The sequence below is a fragment of the Myotis nattereri genome, assembly GCF_964212035.1.
Source record: "Myotis nattereri genome assembly, chromosome: 21".
Taxonomy (NCBI): Eukaryota; Metazoa; Chordata; class Mammalia; order Chiroptera; family Vespertilionidae; genus Myotis; species Myotis nattereri.
In genome coordinates this window covers 8,415,926-8,438,799 of record NC_138097.1, presented here as the reverse complement: position 1 = coordinate 8,438,799, position 22,874 = coordinate 8,415,926, and the positions used below count along the sequence as shown (strand labels likewise).

The 22,874-nt window shown below is 43.9% G+C and overlaps 2 pseudogenes across 2 annotated transcripts in view; one reads left to right on the top strand and one right to left on the bottom strand.

Annotated features, from left to right (window-relative positions):
- Window positions 1–22,874, top strand: part of LOC308535809 (ADP/ATP translocase 3-like) — a 332,829-nt pseudogene that overhangs the window by 276,136 nt on the left and 33,819 nt on the right. The gene's annotated exons all lie outside the window — the stretch shown is intronic.
- LOC308535776 (very long chain fatty acid elongase 6-like) lies at window positions 19,455–20,256 on the bottom strand (annotated as a pseudogene). Its single transcript has 2 exons — window positions 20,136–20,256; window positions 19,455–20,041 (listed from the first exon to the last, which is right to left on the bottom strand). The product of its transcript is annotated as a very long chain fatty acid elongase 6-like (transcript).

Below are 22,874 nucleotides of genomic sequence, written 5' to 3'. Positions count from 1 at the left end.
GGCCTGGCGATCTCAGCAAAACTTGGGATCCAGAGGCGGCAATAGCCAGCTGATCCTAGGAATTCCCTTACTTCCCTCCGGGTGGTGGGAATAGGGATTTTCAGGACTGTCTTCTTCCTAGCGTCCGACAACCGCCGCTGTCCGCCCTCCAGTATGTACCCCAGGTAACTCACCCTTTCTTGGCATATCTGAGCTTTCTTCGCAGAGGCCCGGTACCCTAAGGTCCCTAGGGTGGTCAACAAGTCTTTGGTCCCCTGCTCACAGTCCTCGGCAGTGTCTGCAGCAACCAGGATGTCATCTACATACTGAAGGAGGGTGAGACTGGGGTGTTCTCTCCTGTACTCACCGAGATCCTTGTGCAGTGCCTCATCAAAGATGGTGGGCGAATTCTTGAACCCTTGGGGTAAACGCGTCCAGGTTAATTGTCCACTGTAGCCGCCCTCTGGATCGTGCCATTTGAAGGCGAACAGGGGTTGGCTTTGAGGCGCGAGCGGCAGGCTGAAAAAAGCATCCTTCAAATCCAATACAGTGTACCAGACTCTAGTGGGTGTTAAAGAGCTTAGGAGAGTGTACGGGTTAGGAACGGTTGGGTGTATATCCATAACTCTTTTATTTACTTCTCGGAGGTCCTGGACTGGTCGGTAGTCATTCGTGTGGGGCTTTCTGACTGGCAGGAGGGGGTGTTCCAGGCAGATTGGCATGGAACCAGTATCCCTAGGCTTCGCAGTCTTCGGATATGAGGCTGAATCCCCTTCCGGGCCTCCTGGGGCATTGGATACTGTTTGACTCTTATCAGATTTTCCCCTGGTTTTAACTCTACCAGGGTTGGGGCCCTTTGAGCGGCCAGTCCTACTCCCCCCTTCTCTGCCCAGGCGGTGGGGAATTCTTGTAGCCATCTGTCCATATTGTTCTCTCCTGGGGGCGCCCCCTGGTGGAGGCGATATTCATCCTCCAGTCTCAGAGTCAGAACCTGGATGGGATGGCCTTTGCCATCAGTGACCTGGGGCCCCCCTTGTCTGAAAGTTATTTGGGCTCTGATCTTGGTCAGCAAGTCCCGTCCTAATAGGGGGTAGGGGCACTCCGGTATTACCATGAAGGAATGGGATACCCAGCCCGTTCCTAGATCTACTGTTCTTCGGGTAGTCCATGAATACTGGCTTATGCCAGTTGCCCCTTGCACCCAGGACTTCTTGCTGGCTAGCTTCCCTTGAGGTGTGCGTAGGACCGAATGTTGTGCCCCAGTGTCGACAAGGAAGTTAATAGGCGTCCCCTCCACTCTAAGAGTTACCCTGGGCTCGGGGAGGGGGTCCGAACCCCGATTCCCCTAATCACTCAGTCCTCCCAGCTCCAAGACCTCCACCCAATCTGTCTTGTTTCCTTTTTTACCGGCCTTCTTTGGGCATTCCCGGGCCCAGTGTCCTATTTCTTTGCAGTAAGCACACTGGTTCCGTTGCAGCTTCTTCTTCCCGCACCGGGCGGTCCCCTTACCTCCCTCTTGGTCATCGGCGAGCTGGTGAAGGTGGCGGGTCCACTCCTCAGGGTTCTCGGTGGTGGTGGCCAGCAGAATCTTGGCCAGGTTTCGGGTCTGCTTGTCACTGGCAGCCACCATGGCACGGGCTTGCCTATCCTCAGGAGATTCTCGGTTGTTATACAGCTTTTCAGCCACCTCCAACAAGTCCCGAAAACTCTTTTCCCCTAATCTATCTATCCTCTGCAGTTTCTTTCTAATGTCTGTGGCTGACTGGTTTATAAAGCTCATGACCACAGCCGCCTTATTTTCAGGAGCTTCTGGATCCATGGGGATATAGGTGCGATACGCCTCCATGATCCGTTCTAGAAAGGCAGCTGGAGATTCATCCCTTTCCTGTTGTACGTTCCCTACCTTGGCCAAATTGGTAGGCTTCCTAGCAGCCATACGAAGACCCCCCATCAGAGTCTGACGGTAGATTTTGAGCCTCTCCTTACCTTCTGCCGTGTTGAAGTCCCATTCAGGCCTGGTTAAGGGGAAAGAGACATCTATCTGGGCCTGGTTGGTAGTTGGATTCCCATCTACGCCGGGAACCACCTTCTTCTTTCCTGCGTCCTGCAAGGCAAGTATGGGTGCCGGCTCCGGAGGGCGTGGAGCCAGGAAGGGCCTGAGCCAGGAGGGAGGGTCCTCCACGAGGTCCTGCCAAGTAATAATGTAAGGGAGTTGATTGGGATGACCCCCCTTCTTCACTTCTGCACTGAGGTTGTTAGCCCTTCCCTTAACCTCTTTAAAATGATCAGCCATAATGCTTAAAGGAGTAGTTTGAGTCTGTCCCATAGCGTCCGTCCAGTGAGTCCACAAAATCAAACAAAAGAACACATACATCAAACAAACAAAGACACCTAAGAACAGCCTTCCGACCCCGCAGAAGAAAAACTGAAAAAAAAAAAAAAAACAGATGGGGGCTTTTACACCCCGCCAGATGGAGGTGCAAGGCGTCCTTTGCCTCCTCCTGCCCGAGACCCGCCAGTGTGTCCACTTAGATCTTTATCAGGCCAGATTGCAGAAGTGAGCTCGCATAAGACAGAACTGATAACACATAGACACTTACCGCGGACAGCAGACTCTCGGAGTGGAGTCCCTCGTGGGTTTTTCTTGGGGATCCTGGACGTGCCCCCAAAATGTTATGCCCAGAGCTCGGGGTCCCCAATAATCCACCACCAGGGAGCCTCCTCCGATGCAAAAGCAACGAGTCTTTATTGATCAATTCTAGAATTGGCTCCCAGCCTCTATCCGGCACAGCGGTGAGGCGAGAGAGCGTGTCCCAGGAGAACAAAGGTTATATAGGGCTAGCTATTTGGGGTGGGCTTTAGGGGTGGCGTGAGTTACAGAGATTGGTCAGTGTTTTACAGCATAAGGGTCAGGAAGTGACCATCACATTCTGAAGGTTGGAGCCGTCCTCCACTGTAGCCTTATTAGGACCGTAGCTACAATTCTGGAGCTTCATTGGTCCACTCAGGTGGGTGGTTCGGAGAGTTAGGACAATACCAGCACTCTTGTGGTCACTCTCGGGGGGGGGGGACGGCTTGGGCTGAGGGCCCAGCCTTGCAAGACAAGATGGAGGAGAGGGAGAAGAGTATGTCCCTGCTTCGTCCTTGAAGACGGAGGAGGGTGCATTTCTGCTTAGTTCTTTCAAGTTCTGTTCCTTCCCTTCAATTATGAAGGCACTTGGACATTTTTTTAAACTATGAATTCTGCATTAAACTCAAGTGTAATTCAGATTGTGCAAGAAAACATCTCAGTAGTAAACAACAGGGTTCTAACTACTGGAAATTCTTTTCTACTAGAGTTGGGAACATATTCAATGGATAGGGGCTTCATCTCACAGATTAGATCCTCTTCTATAGATATTGTTAATAATTTCCTTAATGGGCTTCACTGTATTACTTCTGTTCACTGTATCCCTGTTCCAAGATTCTGCTATCAAATCCACAAAATTCACCACTATGAGAGTAAAAAGGGGGAGTGAAAGAAATAACTCAAGGATAGAAAACTGGTGAGAAGGCTGTTGTAGTTATCCCTTCCTTTACATTTATTCCTTCTGCCTGAAATACTAAACATGGGGTGTGTTTGTAACCCCAACACTTGTTTATTTGCACACTTAATTAATACAAAGAAGTACTCTGCCCACTAGAAACCATAAGAAACTTTCATTTCTAATAAAGTTAATATCAATCTTTAATATCCCACATTAAAAAAAAAACAACTCTTTCGTGGTGCTTTTATTTTTTTACCAAAATTTAAGGGTCATGGGACCAAAAAGAGAGAAAACCACTGTGGTCCATCCCCAACCCTGATTGGTCCATTTCTTGCTCTGACCTCATATGGCGCCATTGTGGTCCGAGTGCAAACCAACCCTATATAAGGTGCTGGCTGAGCCCAGGAAGCTGTGGGTAGACGTGGTTGTTTGGATTTGTTGTTAGTAGTGGATTGGCGGATTGATTGTTTGCTTTTTACCTCTTTCTTCTCCTTCTCATTCTCCCCTTCCTCCTCCTCCTCCTCCTCCTCCTCCTCCTCCTCCTCCTCCTCCTCCTCCTCTTCCTCCTCCTCCTCTTCCTCTCCCTCCTCCTCCTGCTCCCCTCCTACCACTGATCCCCTTCAGTGGAAATTTTTAAATCACCATGTGTGATTTTTTTGAAGACATCTCGGCCAAAGTGGACTGCCAGTTTGGCAATTATGCCCTCCTCAGTAAAATCGGGAGGGGCTCCTTTGGCCAGGTGAGACTGGCCCGGCACCTCATAACCAGCATGAAGGTGGCAGTGAAAATAGTCAACTGTGAAGATCCCGCAGACATGGCTGAAGAAATTGTCTGAAAGAACTAAACCACCCTAACATCATAAAATTATTTGAGGTGGTCAACACCAACCACCAGGTATACATGTTTATGGAATATGCCCGGGGAGGTACCTTATACAATTATCTAAAGAAGTGGGGTCGTATCTTGGAGATGGAAGCACGAGCCCCATTCCGGCAGCTGCTGTCGGCCGTCCACTACTGTCACCAAAAACATATCGTCCACCATGACATAAAACCCGAAAACATCCTGCTGGACATGGGGTTGAATATAAAACTGGCTGACTTCGGACTGAGTGCTGTGTTCTGCAAGGAGGAAAAACTCAGCATCTTCTGTGGCACTCCCAACTATAAGGCCCCAGAATTGTTCGGGCTTGAACCATACGAGGGCCCGAAGATGGACGTCTGGAGCATCGGGGTTGTGCTATACAAGATGCTGACCGGAGTATGTCCGTTTGGGGGAAAAACCTTAGAACAGCTCGAGGAGCACATCTTGAGTGGGTACTTTTCTATTCCGTCTTTTCTATCTGTACCGTGCCACACACTCTTAAAGACGATGATCGACATCGACCCCGGCCCTTCGGGGGTCTTCAAAATAATTACCCAACCTGGTAATTATTATGCAAAATGGCTGGGTAAATATAGGGGAGTCTGAGAAAATGACCCCATACATAGAACCAGCCTGCACTGGCATCGACCCCCAGGTCACTGAAATGATGTGCACACTGGGGTATGAGCAGGAAGAGCTAGAGTCATCCCTCAGGGAGAAGAAGTTTAATAGTGTGATGGGCACGTACAGGATATTAAACATGAAAGTTACCACCGGCATCCAAACAATTAAAGTAAGTCCCAGGTCCTCCTCTGAATCCAACATAACAGTTTGTACATCCGAGGGGACTTGGGGACCAGAGACGGAGGGCAGCGACCCTCGGAATACACCAACGAGCCGAGTTCAGTGTGCCCACCACCACACCACCGGGTGGCCTGGACTGGGATAGTGCCACCCCTCCAATTAGAGTGGAGGTGAAGAGGGTGATCCGGACATGCAGTGAGCACGTGCAGAACATCAGCCAGCCTGGCAGTGCGCACTTGCAGAGCATCAGCCAGCCTGGCAGCGCGCACTTGCGGAACATCAGCCAGGCTGGCAGCGCGCACTTGCAGAACATCAGCCAGCATGCCAGCGAACAAGTGAAGAGTACCTCCCAGCCAGACACCAGGGGGGAATTAAGGAAACAGAAACTGAAGCCAGAAGTCCAAGGTGACAGTAACATGTTGCCTGTCACCCAGAACAGTAGCAGCCCCAGAAGCTGCAGTGGAGGCACAGAGAGAACCACCAACAAAGGCGAAGCGAGGCCATCATGTGAGGAGACCCGAGCCCCTTCACCTGACCATAGCCAGCGCAGAAAAGGGATAGTGAGGAGGGTTTTAAGATTTTTAAAAAGATGCTGCTGCTGCACAGGAGAAACTGAAAAACCACGTGTAAAAATTACACGGGTGGTACCCATTTAACATTCAAACATGGAGTGTCGGTGGCCACGCTTCACGCAGCAAGACCAAAGGAAAAGAGAGTGAAATTGGCCACAGAGTAAAGAAAACACAGCTAACTGGGTGAGACCATGACCGGACAGTGCACTACAGCACACTAGACCAAAAGCGAGGGGGAGGTCACTTCACCACTCCTCACATGCCAGAACCTGAGGGGAGGACGGCTAACGACAGCTCACTCGGCCAAACCCGAGGGGAAGCCTGTTCACCACCGCTCACACGCCAGAACCTGAGTGGAGGACAGCTAACCACAGCTCACTGGGCCAAACCCGAGGGGAAGCCTGTTCACCACCGCTCACCGACCACAACCTGAGGGAAGGACAGCTAACCACAGCTCCCTCGGCCAAGACATGGGTAGGTCTGTTCACCGGCTACAATACAAATAAACCTTGAGAAAATTATCCTAAGTGAAATATGTCAGACACAAAAACACAGATACTGTATGATTCCACTCATACGAGGTACCTAGTCAACCTCAGAATATAGATTTGGTGGTTGTCATGGGTTGGTGTTAGGAGGAATGGGCAGTTCAAGGTATAGTTTCAGTTTTGCAAGAAAAAAATTCTGGGGGTTCGTTACACAAAAGTGTGAATATAGTTAATAATACTGAACTGCAACCATTTAAAAATAGTTAAGGTAATAAATTGTATGTCATGTGTACTTGACCACAATTAAAAGCTTTTAAAAAAATTTTTTTAGAAGCAGAAGCAATAGAATCTCAATTTCCTGTTTTGGCAATATATGATAAATACGTAGGGTATTACCATTGGGGTCACTGGGTGATGGGTACAGAAACTTCCTGTGCTATTTTGCAATTTCTTGTGAGTTTATAATTATTTCTAAATAAAATGTTTTTTAAACAATACTCAAAAGTCATCATTTCCTAATTATTTTACTATGATTTGCAATTAACTGTATTCTTGAGATTTTTTTAAAGTCTATTGTACTTCTCCAGTGTTGCACATCACCTCTCAAAAATCTACATTCAGTTGGAAGCTGGAAATCAGTGGGAGTATTTATACCACGAAAATTAGTGAATGCTATAAGCAAGGGCTCCACACTAACAACCCCCAGCCGGTTGCTAAGCTTTTGCCAGGAGCCTGTGGTCCAGGTGTCCTCAGGATTAAAATTAGGTTAGCTCTGAATCCTATGCTTGTGAGAGGATGAGACAAATAAGTGGCGACTAGCTGACCATAGCAGTAACTTAGAAACTTCAAAGCTGGGGATTACACCCCTAGGGGTGTTTCTCCCTAGAGAACTGTGATAGTTAATGTTTGTGTTCACTTGGCTGAGCTGAGGGAGGCCCAGATAGCTGGTACAACATTACATCTGGGTGAATTCTGGAGGCTGTTGCCAGAAGAGATTAGCCTTTAAATTGTGTATTAGACTGAGTAAAGAGGATCTACCCTCACCAATGTGGACAGGTATCACCCAATGCATTTTGAGGGCCCGAATAGAACAGAAGGTGGAGGGGAAAATTCTGTTTCTCTTCTGGAGCTGGGATGTCCACTTTCTCTTGTCTTTCTCTGAATATCAGACATCAGAGCTCCTGGTTCTCCAGCCTTCAGACTCTGGGACTTATACTAGCAGCCCTGGTTCTCAGGCCTTCACATTGGACTGAATTATACAACCGCTTTCCTGGTTCTCTAAGCTTGCAGACGGCAGATCGTGGGACTTCTCGGCCTCCATACCACGGTGAGTCAATTCCTATAATAAATCTCCTCTTACATATGTTTATCTATTTATCTATAGTTTCTCAACTGGCTCTGTTCCCCTGGAGAACTCTGACTAATACAGAGGTAAAGGGGACAGACCTGACCTGGAGGTTTGTTGAGAGAGGTGAGGGTCGACTGAGTGTGCGTTTTCTTGACAGCGGGTTTTCTCATGCTTGGAGCTCTCTCTCCCCCAGGGCTCACCTGCTCTCCATCTCCTGAATTCATTGGAAGTGAAGCAGAGTGGGGGGCGGGGGGAGGGGGTCTGGCTTTCCTCCATTTCCTGCTCTTGTGGTGGAGACATCTCTTTTCTTTTAATTCCCATTGAAGATTTTATTACACCTGTGTGGCTCTTAGATCAAGTGAGGTAAGAGTCCTCGAGGGTTGAGGATCTCAGGGCAAGGCGTTCCACCAGCTAAAGCAGTGGTTCTCAACCTTCCTAATGCCGCGACCCTTTAATACAGTTCCTCATGTTGTGGTGACCCCCAACCATAAAATTATTTTCGTTGCTACTTCATAACTGTAATTTTGCTACTGTAAACAATATGTAATTATATATGTGTTTTCCGATGGTCTTAGGCGACCCCTGTGGAAGGGTCATTCGACCCCCAAAGGGGTCGCGACCCACAGGTTGAGAACCGCTGGTCTAAAGGCAGTTCTCCCTGCAGTTCACTCCAGTGATGGGAAGGAGTCAGTTGCCCTAGACTGAGTCCTTTTCTCCTTGATGTGTCTCATGGAAGTTGGAAAACATTTCTTCCTGGGTGGTGCTCTTGGATGGCTGAATGTGGGAAAGAAACTCAGAATACGTGTTTGATAAGCCAGGTCAGATGCTTGAGTGAGTTTGTATCCGCATTGCTCAAAAAAGTTCCTATCGCTGCTCTTTTGAAGTTGCAGTTTTGACTGACAACTTGGGCCTTGGGTCTGCAGGCCTTGTCCATCCTGCTGGTAGAAAATCCTTATCCTCTTGCTTTGTGATGTGACTGCTCATAGTTGGGATGAGTTGGTTGTGTGCAGAGTTGGCAGGGTTGCTGTCTTATAAAAGTGTATACTATCACCAGGCGTGTATGACTCTGGTTGAGCGTGGACCTATGAACCAGGAGGTCACAGTTCAATTCCTGGTCAGGGCACATGCCCAGGTTGTAAGCTCGGTTCCCAGTGTGGGGCGTGCAGGAGGCAGCCAATCCATGATTCTCTCTCATCGTTATTTCTATCTCTCTGATAGAAATCCATAAAAATGTATTTTTTAAAGTGTGTACTATATAAAGTAGCACCTTGCCATACCAGTGGACACGGCAGATGTCATTTGGTACTCCAGGTCGGATAGAGGCTCTTGGCCCCCTGGCTGTTCACAGTAACTTGTATTGGGTCTTGGCTTCCTAGAAGCTGTGCTGGCAAAATTGTCTTCCAGAGCATGACAGCAGGGTGTCTCCCTGAACGCAGGCGAGGGCTGAGCAAGTGGCGCTGGAGGTGTGGGGCTCCGTGTTCCAAGCCAGGCAGAAGCTCCCAGGTACCTATGTCTGGGCCAGTCAGAGTCCTTAGGGTCGTGCAATTCCTCACTTGAAGCAGACTGAGGAAACTAACTGTGTAGGGGTGCTTGGTAGTCGTCTTTCTCCTCCTGCGGCAGAGGACGAAAGAAGCCAGTCTGCAGCGGGTTCTGCCTCGAGGTGCATACCAGGCTGTGCTTTCTTGCAGCCTGGGCTCTCCCTTGCTCACTCCAAGAGGGGCCGCTCCGGGCTCCTCCCCTTGGGAGAGCTGTGCAGGTCCTGGGCACAGAGCGCCAGGCGCGGCGGCAGAGCTTCCACTGGGCCCCTAAGGCCGCAGGGCGGCGCCATGGGCACCTCTGGAGACATCTCTTTTCTACGTTTCTGCCCATGAGCACTTGGAACTTTATCACAGTAAATGGAAGACTCAGGAGAAACTTGGCTCCTCAGAGTTGTGATTTATGACATTCTGAAGAGCATAGTTTTCCCAGAAAAGCCAGCGGAAATCATGGCTACAAAAGGAGCCCTAGTCCCACTCAAGCATCTAGGCCCTGGCTAAAATTTACCAAGTAGGAAAAGAAACCGAGAAGATGGGTTTGGGGCTTGAAGACTTTTATTTATTTATTTTTTTGTCTTATGTCCACTGGTTATGCTTATATGCATGCATACAAGTACTTCGGTTGATCTCTTACCCCCCTACCTCCTGCCCCCCAACCCTCCCCGGCCTTCCCACTGCAGTTTGACAATCTGTTTGAGGCAGCTCTGCCTCTGTATCTATTATTGTTCAAAAGTTTATAATGGTCTCTATTATCCATGAATGAGTGAGATCATGTGGTATTTCTCCTTCATTGACTGGCTTATTTCACTTAGCATAATGCTCTCCAGTTCCATCCATGACGTTGCAAATGGTAAGAGTTCCTTCCTTTTTAGAGCAGCATAGTATTCCATCGTGTAGATGTACCACAGTTTTCTAATCCATTCATCTACAGATGGGCACTTAGGCTGTTTCCAGATCTTAGCTATGGTGAATTGTGCTGCTATGAACATAGGGGTGCATATATCCTTTCTGATTGGTGTTTCTGGTTTCTTGGGATATATTCCTAGGAGTGGGATCACAGGGTCAAATGGGAGTTCCATTTTCAGTTTTTTAAGGAAACTCCATACTGTCTTCCATAGTGGCTGCACCAGTCTGCATTCCCACCAGCAGTGCACAAGTGTTCCTTTTTCTCCACATCCTCTCCAGCACTTGTCGTTTGTTGATTTGTTGATGAAAGCCAGTCTGACAGGTGTGAGATGGTACCTCATTGTTGTTTTGATTTGCATCTCTCGGATGATTAGTGACTTTGAGCATGTTTTCATATGTCTCTTGGCTTTCTGAATGTCCTCTTTTGAAAGGTGTCTATTTAGATCCTTTGCCCATTTTTTGATTGGATTGTTTATCTTCTTTTTCTTAAGTTGTATGAGTTCCCTATAAATTGTGGAGATTAGGCCCTTATCAGATATGACATTGGCAAATATGTTTTGTCACACAGTGGGTTTTCTCGTTTTGTGGATGGTTTCTTTTGCTGTGCAGAAGCTTTTTATTTTGATGTAGTCCCATTTGTTCATTTTTTCTTTAGTTTCAAGTGCCCTAGGAGCTGTATCAGTGAAGAAACTGCTTCGGCATATGTCTGAGATTTTGTTGCCTTTGAATTCTTCTAGAATTTTCATGGTTTCCTGTCGTATATTTAAGTCCTTTATCCATTTTGAGTTTATTTTTGTGTATGGTGTAAGTTGGTGGTCTAGTTTCATTTTCTTGCATATATCTGTCCAATTTTCCCAACACCATTTATTGAAGAGACTATCTTGACTCCATTGTATGTTCTTGCCTCCTTTGTCAAATATTAATTGAGCATATTGGTTCGGGCCGATTTCTGGGCTCTCTATTCTATTCCATTTATCTATATGCCTATTCTTGTGCCAGTACCAGGCAGTTTTGAGAACTGTGGCTTTGTAATACAACTTAATATCTGGTATTGAGATCCCACCAACTTTGGTCTTTTTCAGGATTGCTGTAGCTATTCGAAGTCTTTTTTTATTCCAGGTGAATTTTTGGAGAGTTCGTTCTAGATCTCTGAAGTATGCTGTTGGTATTTTAATGGGAAGTGCGTTGAATTTATAGATTGCTTTGGGTAGTATGTACATTTTAATGATGTTGATTCTACCAATCCATGAACACGGTATGTTTTTCCATCTCTTTATGTCTTCCTCTATATCTTTTTTCAACGTCCTGTAGTTTTCTGAGTAGAGGTCTTTTACCTCTTTAGTTAAGTTTATTCCTAGGTAGCTTAATTTTTTTGGTGCGATGGTAAACGGGATTGTTTTTATAATCTCTCTTTCTGAAAGTTCACTATTGGTGTATAGAAATGCCTCAGATTTCTTGGGGTTAATTGTCTATCCTGCTACATTGCCAAATTCATGTACTAAGTCTAGTAGCTTTTTGATGGAGTCTCTAGGGTTCTGTATGTATAATATCATGTCGTCTGCAAATAAGGACAGTTTTACTTCCTCTTTTCCAATTTGGATGCCTTTTATTTCTTCTTCTTGCCGAATTGCAATGGCTAACACTTCCAGTACTATGTTGAACAGGAGTGGTGAGAGGGGGCATCCCTGTCTTGGTCCTGTTCTTAGGGGAAATGGTGTTAGTTTTTGTCCATTGAGTAGGATGCTGGCTGTGGGCCTGTCATATATGGCTTTTATTATGTTGAGGTATGATCCTTCTACTCCCACCTTGCTGAGAGCTTTTATCAAAAATGGGTGTTGAATTTTGTCAAATGCTTTTTCTGCATCAATTGATATGACCATGTGGTTTTTTTCTTTCAATTTGTTTATGTGATGTATCACATTTATTGATTTGCGGATATTGTACCATCCTTGCATCCCTGGGATAAATCCTACTTGGTCATGGTGTATGATCTTTCTGATGTACTGCTGGATCCGATTTGCTAAGATTTTGTTGAGGATTTTGGCATCTATGTTCGTGAGGAATATTGGCCTGTAATTCTCTTTCATTGTGTTGTCTTTACCTGATTTTGGTATTAGGGTGATACTGGCTTCATAGAATGAGCTTGGATGTGTTCCTTCCTCTTGAATTTTTTGTACTAGTCTGAGGAGGATAGGTTTTAGTTCTTCCTTGAATGTTTGGTAAAACTCCCCTGTGAAGCCGTCTGGTCCTGGGCTTTTGTTTGCTGGAAGTTTTTTGATGACTGCTTCAATTTCTTCCATAGTTATTGGCCTGTTGAGATTTTTAGATTCTTCCTGATTGAGTTTTGGAATGTTGTATTTTTCTAGGAATTTGTCCATTTCCTCCAGGTTGTCTAGTTTGTTGGAGTAGAGCTGTCCATAGTATTTTTTAACACTCATTTGTATTTCTGTGGGGTCTGTTGTTATTTCGCCTCTATCGTTTCTGATTTTGTTTATTTGGGTCCTCTCTCTTTGCTTCTTGGTGAGTCTGGCTAGAGGTTTGTCAATCTTGTTTATCCTTTCAAAGAACCAGCTCTTGGTTTCATTGATTTTCTGTATTGTTTTTTTCGTCTCTATGTCATTTATTTCTGCTCTAATCTGTATTATCTCCTTCCTTCTGCTCACTCTGGGGTTTTCTTGTTGCTCTCTTTCTAATTCTTTGAGATGTAGAGTTAGCTGATTTACTACCATTTTTTCTTGTTTTTTGAGATAGGCCTGTAGAGCTATAAACTTCCCTCTCAGGACAGCTTTCATTGTGTCCCACAGGTTTTGGATTGTTGTGTTTTCATTGTCATTAGTTTCCAGGATGTTTTGAATTTCTTCTTTGATTTCTTTGGTAACCCAATCAATATTTAATAGCATGCTATTCAGCTTCCAGGTGTTTGAGTATTTTGGGTTGTTTTTATTGTAGTTTATTTCTAATATTATGCCATCGTGGTCTGCGAATACGCTTTTTATGATTTCAATCTTCTTGAATTTGGGGATACTTTGCTTGTGACCCAATATATGGTCTATTTTTGAATAAGTCTTATGAGCATTTGAGTAGAATGTATATTCCCTGGCTTTGGGGTGAAGTGTTCTGAAGATGTCTGTTAAGTCCATCTGATCTAGTGAGTCATTTAGGATTGCTGTTTCTTTGCTGATTGTTTGTCTAGAGGATTTATCCAGTGTTGTCAGTGGTGTATTAAAGTCCCCGACTATGATTGTATTGTTGTCGATCTCCCCTTGATATCTTCCAGGAGTTTTTTTATGAATTTGGGTGCTCCTGCATTGGGTGCATATATGTTTACCAGAGTTATATCTTCTTGTTGTATTGATCCCTTTAGTATTATGAAGTGGCCTTCCTTATCTCTTGTTATGGCCTTCAATTTGAGGTCTATTTTGTCCGATATAAGTATTGGTACCCCAGCTTTCTTTTCCTTTCCATTTGCCTGAAAGATATTTTTCCATCCTTTCACTCTCAGTCTGTGTGAGTCCCTTCTAATGAGGTGGGTTTCTTGTAGACAGCAGATGTATGGGTCATGTTTTTTTATCCATTCATCCACTCAATGTCTTTTGTTGAAGAATTTAGTGCGTTTACGTTTAAAGTTATTATTGAAAGGTACTTGTTTGTAGCCATTTCTGTTTTTGTGTGGCTGTTTTCTTTCTTTGCTTTTTATTTCTTATTTTTATACCAGTCCCTTTAGCATTCCTTGCATTGCTGGCTTGGTGGTGATAAACTCCCTTAGCCTTTTTTTGTCTGTGAAGCTTCTTATTTCCCCTTCAAGTTTGAATGATAGCCTTGCTGGATAGAGTATTCTTGGATTCAGACCTTTGCTTTGCATCACTTTGTAAATTTCAGTCCATTCTTTTCTGGCCTGATGTGTTTCTGTTGAGAAATCATTTGACAATCTAATGGGCAATCCCTTGTATGTAACATTCCGTCTCTCTCTTGCAGCCTGTAAGATTCTCTCTTTGTCCTGAACATTTGCCATGGTAATTATGATGTGTCTTGGTGTGGGTCTTTTCGGGTTCACCTTGTTTGGGACTCTCTGGGCTTGTGTGACTTTTTTCTTCCCCACCTCAGGGAAGTTTTCTGATAGTATTTCTTCTAATAGGTTTTCTAATCCTTGTTCATCCTTCTGTTGTGTTGGTACCCCTATTATTCGTATGTTGTTTCGTTTCATGTTGTCCCAAAGCTCCCTTAGGCTCTCCTCCTGTCTTTTAATTTTTTTCTCCAATTGCAGTACATTTGGGTGTGTTTTGCTTCCTTGTCTTCTAATTCACTAATTCGGTCCTCCGCTTCTCCTAGTCTACTGTTGATACTTTCAATGGAGTTTTTCATTGCAGCTATATCACTCTTCATTTCTTCTTGGGTCTTACTTAAGTTGTTGATTTTTTCATCTGTTTCTTCTAGCTTCTTCCATATGTTATTGATTTTTTCATCTGTTTCTTCTTGCTTCTTGCAGAGGTTGTCGATTTTTCCCTCCATCCGGTTTATGCACTCTAGGACCCTTATTCTGAATTCTTTGTCTGTCATGTTGCATGCCTCTGTATTACTTAGCTGCTTTTCTGGAGAGTCCTCCTTCTCTTTCCTTTGGGGGTTTCTTTGTCTACCCATGTTTGATCTCACTGACATATCTATACATTGAGTCGTTCAGTGGTTGCTCCCTTGGTGGCAGTGACTCCTTGGTCTGTGGTTGCTCTTCGGGCGGTTGCGATAGCAGCTGCTCTTCAGTTGGCAGCAGCTCCTCTGGTGGGTGCTGTTCATATCTGTGGTGGCTCTTCTAGCTGGTGGGGCTAGGTTTCACGTACAGCTGCTGTTCCTCAGCAGAGGGTGTTGGTGCTCAGGAGGTTGCTGTTGCTTGGATCTGCTGCGTTGATTTAAAGGCACAAAATACAACACAACAAGGCACCACGTACCAGGCACTATACACAAATATATTCACGATATTAATAACCCCAAATAAAGGTGACCAACTGAATTAAGAGGATTAGGGGATAAGGAAGAAGGAAGAGAAAAAGATAAAAGAGAAAAAAGAAAAGTAGGGACCAAAAAAAGGAGTGCAAAAATGAAATTGGGAAAAAGGAGGGGGGAAAATAAAAGCGAGAAAAGAAAAGAAAAAAAAAGAGCGAAAAGAGAGAATGAAGTGGAAGAGGGGAAGTGACTTTTTTATGAGGAGAATACTCCTATAGAACAGCCATTAATCCCAACAAATTTCAGCAACAGCTCCCTGGAGATGAATGAAAACTAGAAACAACCAATAATATAACGATGAAAATAGAATGGAGAACACTAATCCCAAAATGAAATAAAGAGAAAATAAAATGGCACTTTAAAAAAAATGATAAAATGGTAGCAGTAATAATACTGGTTAAAAATAAGAAGGTAGTAATTAAAAGGGTAAAATCAGGTGATAGAAAAAAGAGAAAAAAAGAAGAAAAAAAAAAGAAAAAAATTGGTTTCTTAGTTAAAAGGTGAAAAAAGAAAAAAAAATTGCAGTAGTGAAGGTTCTTCGGTTCTTCTATTCTTCAGTGTGGCTCGCCTTAGACCTGCCAGGTATTCAGGAGAGTGTTGAGTTTCCCTGCGATACACTGTTCCTCTGTGTTGTAAACCACAGTCCTTATTTTAAAGCAAGCCGCATTTGTTTCCCAGACTGCCTTATTTTGTGTTTAGCAAAGAGTCAGTTTGTGGGTCAGCCTCTGGGTGGCAGTGTTCTGGGGTTGGCCTCTGAGGCTATAGGGCCTCTCTGTCCAGTGGAAGTTCACTGCCCAGAGCTGGCTGCGCAATAGTTAGTTACTGGCGCTGTGTTGTTGCTGGGATTGAAAATCCCTCCATAGGCCAGACCCTGTTAACTCCCAGGGACTGATCAGGTTATTTTAATCCTTGATTTCATTCAGGGTGGAATCTGGGTGTGGCTGTGCTCCTTGCCTGGGGGCTGGGGGGAGGAGTCTCACTCTCTGGGGAGAGAATGGCTGCCCCAGTCCTGGGCTCAGGGGTGTCTCAGCACTCAAATCGCTGCCACCTCTCCCGGCACCCCCTCTCTCCTCAGTCTCTCCCCAGATTCCACTCCTCCGCACACTCTCCCTCTCTTTGGCACAGGTGAGTGTCTGTATCCGAAATGTGCCATGAACAGGATTCAGTGAAAACAAACAAACAAACGCCGACCGCAGAAACGGGGAAGGCTTGGTTTCTGTAAGCTTCTTCTCTTACCAGGACTGCATGGTCTGGTCAGCTCTTCAGGCTGCCCCCTTTAGGCTCAGTCCTCTGTGATCACAGAACCCAGCTCTCAATTCCCCTGGCGGCGCCAGGAATCCCGAGGTTCCTCTTTCCCCCGTCAGGCGCTGTGCCTGTCCCAAGGGATGCGGCTGTCTGCCACGCGGTCTCCCTCTGACTCTTTGGGCTCAGAGGTCTGGCAAACTTTCCTGCCCAAATCCCTGGGTTTTTTTTACCTTTCCAGAGGAGTTCTGCTCTTCCCGGCTGCAAACTGTCTCACCAGCTGAGCAATTTCGCCAATTCGGTGTGGATGTTACTAGTTTCAGCTGCTCACTCCATTTGCTCCAGGACACAACCTGGGACGCGTCTGCCTATACCACCGCCATCTTCATCTCCTTGAAGACTTTTAGACTTTGGACTTTTAACTCATGAGCAAGAAATTTTGGTTTGGGGATCTTAATTATTTTGTACCCAGTTGTCTCTGGTCTCAAATTTACAAAAAAACTTCATCTTTAGACAGTAATTTCTCCTTGAGAATTTGGTAATGAAAAAAATATTATATTTACATTTGATGCAGTTCATATTTTCAATTTTTATTATTAGAGCATCTTAATATTTTCATTCAGCCGCATGCAGAACCTCTGATATGCTACAATGGATGATGTGAGTGGCCATAGTTTGGTATGAAAAATAGGGAATTTTCAGCCATTGAAATAGTTGGTGTTGAACAATAAGTATATCTTCTCACCCATTTCCTAGCCTTCTGGAGCCAAAATCTAAACTTATGGACAAAGCAAGGGTGTTTTTTTAATCATCTGTGTATACTGATAACTCAACTTCGTGGGGTTCTTGCTCATCTTTCCCTGTTCCATGATTTTACTTCCTTTTCCACCACAATGAAAATTTAGATTACATCCACACCAATATCATTATTCATTTGCTCTATCCTACAATAACACACAAAAACAGTTATACGGGATTCGGGGGGGTGGGGGGGTCGGTCTTGCGCGGGAAGGAGAATGGAGGACATCGGTAATACTATCAACAATAAAAATAAAAAAATATAAAACAGTTGTAACACTAACAAGCCCATAAAATAATGTTCAGGATTTCTTTGTGGTTGTGCTTGTGCTTAGAATTTATTCTATTAAGGATATAGAGTCCATGTGCTGTGTTCAAAAGTAACTTTATATTTTCCTTGTGTTTATGTTTTGCCCCTTTCGCCCCAGCTCTTCTCCCCCACGCAATTGCCTGTATCCATGGGCTATGCGTATATGATCTTTGGCTAAACTCTTTTTTTTTTTCATTGTTCACACCATTCACACAGAATGGAATAAAACTTTATTCTTTTAAATTCCACACATAAACGAGATGCTGAAAAAGCCCTTGTCATCTCTGACAGAGAAGCAGAGTAGCTCTGTTTCATGAATGACAGCACAATTAAAGCTAAAATGCTATAAAAATAATTGGAAAAAATCCCTTTGACTGTATACTCTCAAAGCAAGAAAGTTAAACAACAGTTTCTTTTCTGCTATCCAGAAAATGTGTGTCTATTCATTTGGGCTTTGAAGTTCAGTGTACTCCACATCTGTGTGCATACATGTGTGGCTAAATGTGTATAATCTATGCAGTGTAGTAGCCCCTAATTTTTTTAACTAGTTTGTCTAATCATTAATCTACTTAACCAATTAGTATACTATTATATCACATTGAACAACTTACATAATTGCTTCTTTGAAATACTAGGAATGTTTACACATTTATTTGGCTTGTAGAAGACTAAAATATTACCAATAATATATTAACTAGCTTTTTTCTTTTAAGAATACGGCTCTTAATAAATTGATTTTCTGAAGTCCCTTTAAAAGAAAATTCTGAAGCTGACTTAAAGCAGGAAAAATGTCTTCTGACTTGGCCAAAAATATGACATGTATTTTGTATCATTTAAAATTTGAAGGATAAGTCTATAGGGGGCCCTTTGTTGTCAACTGTTCCAGCCAAACTTCCCAAGTGTTTGTTGAAGTATTTCCACTTGACCAGCAGAGGGCACTTTACACACCTCTACATTGCATAGGGAGCAAATGCAGATGATGCAGAAACACAGTGTCCACTCAATATCAGGAAGAGCCTTGAAGATCTTTTTGAAATTCACAAAAATATAGAAAATATGGGCTGTGCCACGAGGTTTCATGTGGGAAGTTATGAGTATGAGTGAAGTCAAATAGGGAGAGAAATGCATTGTACAGATCATCAGCTCACTTCTCCCGTTCCTTTCCCTTTCCCAGCTGAAGAACGGTTACACCTTTTGACTCGTAGTACAGAAGCCATTTTCAAATCTTTTGGTTGGCTTTTTTCTATCCCATATTTACTCTTTTTTAAAAAAGCCTGGGACACCTGAACCAAGGATAATGCATCATATCTCATTTAAGAGTATAAATTACTGCTAAAACTATCAGAAATGCTCTGAGAGGGAGCTGCTCCTTTCGGCACTGAGCTGCATTGTTTCCAACCTCCCAGGAGGAACATGGGAAAAATATGGTGCTCGATTTGGTCTTGGCAAACTCACTAGCCTGAGGCTGTGCTGTTCAGGGAAACACACCAGTTGAAATATACTTGTCTACATCTGTTTGCATAAGAGGTGATTAAGACATATTTTCTCAAGGGGACTACAGCTACTAACTTTTCTTGAGCTTTAATTTTTTCAAAAGCATGAATGTTCTAATATACACCCTGTGTCTCTTCCATTTTTATTTATTCTTTTGGCTCCAGTTTAGTGTCAAAAAGATGAGAAAGGATTGTGTGTGCATTTGCTCCCACAGTTTTCTAAGTAAACTTCTTTCATCCTTAGAGAAATACAACCCTTTGTAAATACTTTCCATACAGTGTTAATAGCCTTTGTTTGCCTTCTATTTCTCTCTGCCTCTGGCACACTTTTGCTCTCCTTTGCCCTAAAGTTGACAGGTAAAGAGGGAATGGGGTCTCCTAGCAGCAGTCCCTTGAGATAAAGGTGCACTCAGTGAGTCCTCACCCAAAAAGGATCATAAACTGACTGGGGTACATCAACCTGATTATCCCTAAGCTGCCTTGGGTTCTGTGTTCGCTCATGTGTTTTGTTGTAGCTGCACCATGTGTGAGTCCTTGTGCCATTTTCTTTTGTCTGTTATTTTTCTTGGTGACCCTGAGCTATGGCTTCCTCCTCAGTTCCCACACGATACCGCCTTGGTGGTTTTTCTCATCTTGCCAACGTAGGCCTCAAAGCAGAAGTGGCAGAAGAGCACAAGGTAGCTGAGGTACATGAGTGAGGACCAGAAGATGTTCTGAAAGTGAGAGTAATGCTGAGCATGCTGCATCCAGTAGCTCAGTAGTTAATGACACAGCCCATCAGCATCTGAGTGATCTGGGACAAGGTGATGAACATGGGAAACTTCCAGGAGACTCGGAATCCCGCCGCTCGCAAGACCTAGTAAGAGTACATCACGGCGTGCACGCCGTAGTTCATAGTCATGAACTAACCACCCCAGCAACCATGTCCTTGTAGGAGTACCAGGAGTACAGGAGCACAGTGATGTGGTGGTACCAGTGCAGGAAGATCAGCTTCTGCTTCCTCAGAATGATGAATATTGTATCTCCCAGTTCAGGTGCTTTGCTTAGCACAAATGCATAAGACCAGAATTTGCTGGCAGGTCCATTGTAAAAACTCTGGTCACAAACTGCTTCAGGCCTTTGGTCATCAAAATGTACCCCCTACAAGCACCTGTTCGAAGAGCACGGGATACATTGAAGACTGCGAGGGTGAGAGACCAGAGCACTCATGGCCTCCTCAGCTCAGACTGCACCTGTCTGCTCATTAGGTGCCGACCGCCAAAGATAAAGGCCACACACAGAGCAGAGAACAGGAAAGATTTTCTTCCAGTGTTCCTGCATCCATTGGGTGGCTTCATTCTCGTTGAATTGCTTTTCGAATTCATATTCTTGTAAAGTCAACACTGACTTGTTCATTGGAGCTGATCTTCCGAGTCGCTATGTGTTCTTTAAACATGGGGCTAGGAAGCCAGCAGAGCTCCTAAATCACCTGCCAGCTGGGGATGCTGAGGCTGAGTCGACATACATCTTCACCTTCTTTTATTCAGTTCCCCTCACCCCCTCAGCCAACCTCCCCTCTTAGATCTGTCGATGTGTCCATGCCTCTGTGTTTAATACCTATACATAATTGTTTTCATTTGGTTCTCTTTGCATTTGATTGTAACCTTTATTTTTTTTCTTATTATTAATTAAGGTATTACAAATGTGTCCTCATCCCACCCGTTAACCCCCAACCTCCCCCCCCCCCGTCCCGCACACTCATGCTCCCATCCCCCCACTGTCCATGTGCATTGGTTTGGCTTATATACATGTATACAAGTCCTTCGGTTGATCTCTTCCCCTTACCCCCACACTCCCCTACTTTCCTTCTGGGGATTGATAGCCTGATCGCTGTGTCTCAGTCTTTGGGTCTGTCCCTTTTCATCAGTCTATGTTCTTCTCTATAATCCACAAATGAGTGAGATCATGTGGTATTTATCTTTCTCTGACTGGCTTATTTCACTTAGCATAGTGCTCTCCAGTTCCATCCATGCTGTTGCAAAAGGCAAGAGTTCCCTTTTTTTTAACCGCAGCATAGTATTCCATTGTGTATATGTACCACAGTTTAATAATCCACTCATCTGCTGATGGGCACTTAGGCTGTTTCCAAAGCTTAGCTATGGTGAATTGTGCTGCTATGAACATAGGGGTGCATATATCCTTTCTGATTGGCGTTTCTGGTTTCTTGGGATATATTCCTAGGAGTGGGATCACAGGGTCAAATGGGAGTTCCATTTTCAGTTTTTTAAGGAAACTCCATACTGTCTTCCATAGTGGCTGCACCAGTCTGCATTCCCACCAGCAGTGCACAAGTGTTCCTTTTTCTCCACATCCTCTCCAGCACTTGTTGTTTGTTGATTTGTTGATGATAGCCAGTCAGACAGGAGTGAGATGGTACCTCATTGTTGTTTTGATTTGCATCTCTCGGATGATTAGTGACTTTGAGTATGTTTTCATATGTCCATTGGCTTTCTGAATGTCCTCTGTTGAAAGGTGTCTATTTAGGTCCTTTGCACATTTTTTGATTGGATTGTTTATCTTCCTTTTGTTAAGTTGTATGAGTTCCCTATAAATTTTGGAGATTAGGCCCTTATCAGATATGACATTGGCAAATATGTTTTGTCACACAGTGGGTTTTCTCGTTGTTTTGTGGATGGTTTCTTTTGCTGTGCAGCTTTTTTTATTTTGATGTAGTCCCATTTGTTCATTTTTTCTTTAGTTTCAAGTGTCCTAGGAGCTGTATCAGTGAAGAAATTGCTTCAGCATATGTCTGACATTTTGTTGCCTTTGGATTCTTCTAGAATTTTCATGGTTTCCTGTCGTATATTTAAGTCCTTTATCCATTTTGAGTTTATTTTTGTGTATGGTGTAAGTTGGTGGTCTAGTTTCATTTTCTTGCATATATCTGTCCAATTTTCCCAACACCATTTATTGAAGAGACTATCTTGACTCCATTGTATGTTCTTGCCTCCTTTGTCAAATATTAATTGAGCATATTGGTTCGGGCCGATTTCTGGGCTCTCTATTCTATTCCATTGACCTATATGCCTATTCTTGTGCCAGTACCAGGCAGTTTTGAGAACAGTGGCTTTGTAATACAGCTTGATATCTAGAATTGAGATCCCACCTACTTTGTTCTTTTTCAGGATTGCTGCAGCTATTCGAGGTCTTTTTTTATTCCAGATGAATTTTTGGAGAGTTCGTTCTAGATCTATGAAGTATGCCGTTGGTATTTTAATGGGAAGTGCGTTGAATTTATAGATTGCTTTGGGTAGTATGGACATTTTAATGATGTTGATTCTACCAATCCATGAACACGGTATGTTCTTCCATCTGTTTATGTCTTCCTCTATATCTTTTTTCAACGTCCTGTCGTTTTCTGAGTAGAGGTCTTTTACCTATTTAGCTAAGTTTATTCATAGGTAGCTTAATTTTTTTGGTGCAATGGTAAACGGGATTGCTTTTATAATCTCTCTTTCTGAAAGTTCACTATTGGTGTATAGAAATGCCTCAGATTTCTTGGGGTTAATTGTCTATCCTGCTACATTGCCAAATTCATGTATTAAGTCTAGTAGCTTTTTGATGGAGTCTCTAGGGTTTTGTATGTATAATATCATGTCGTCTGCAAATAAGGACAGTTTTACTTCCTCTTTTCCAATTTGGATGCCTTTTATTTCTTCTTCTTGCCGAATTGCAATGGCTAACACTTCCAGTACTATGTTGAACAGGAGTGGTGAGAGGGGGCATCCCTGTCTTGGTCCTGTTCTTAGGGGAAATGGTGTTAGTTTTTGTCCATTGAGTATGATGTTGGCTGTGGGCCTGTCATATATGGCTTTTATTATGTTGAGGTATGATACTTCTACTCCCACCTAGCTGAGAGTTTTTATCAAAAATGGGTGTTGAATTTTGTCAAATGCTTTTTCTGCATCAATTGATATGACCATGTGGTTTTTTTCTTTCAATTTGTTTATGTGATGTATCACATTTATTGATTT